We start from the raw sequence: 562 nt of genomic DNA, 5'->3' as shown, positions 1-562 counted from the left end.
GAGTCTCTCGGGGGGGGGGGGGGGGGGTAAAGGGAGACCGGTGCGTAAGGCTGACAACCTTAACGCCATCTGTGCGCCGATTGTCTAGATCAGTGTTCCACAACCTTCTACTCGCGGCACACCGTGAAGTATCCATGACTTAACACGGCACACCAAAATGTTATGTCCCTCAAAAACGCATGATATCAGACAATTAATATAAATACGTAACGTGATCAATTTATTATTATAATATTATTACCTTGTTATTTCATTATCATTAAACAGAAATCGACTCGTGCGTTTATTAACAATTAATGAACTTTAATTCACTGTGGAGTGTAGAAAATACACTTCTGTTACTTTTAAAGTAAATACAGTAATTCTAATCATACCTTCAATGTGATACTTGCGCCTGCGTAGCTGCACACAGGCGACTGATCCGTGGTGGAATCGTTGACAACGCAAGTCTCATTTCTTCATCGATGGATCTGAGCCGCTCCCTCTTTGATGTCTTAATTTCAGTTAACGTCGAGAAGCCCAGGTAACACAAATATGTAGTTGAAAATAGTAATAACAGATT

Source organism: Cryptotermes secundus, unplaced genomic scaffold (assembly GCF_002891405.2).
Source record: "Cryptotermes secundus unplaced genomic scaffold, Csec_1.0 scaffold273, whole genome shotgun sequence".
Lineage (NCBI taxonomy): Eukaryota > Metazoa > Arthropoda > Insecta > Blattodea > Kalotermitidae > Cryptotermes > Cryptotermes secundus.
This window is presented reverse-complemented; position numbering follows the sequence as displayed.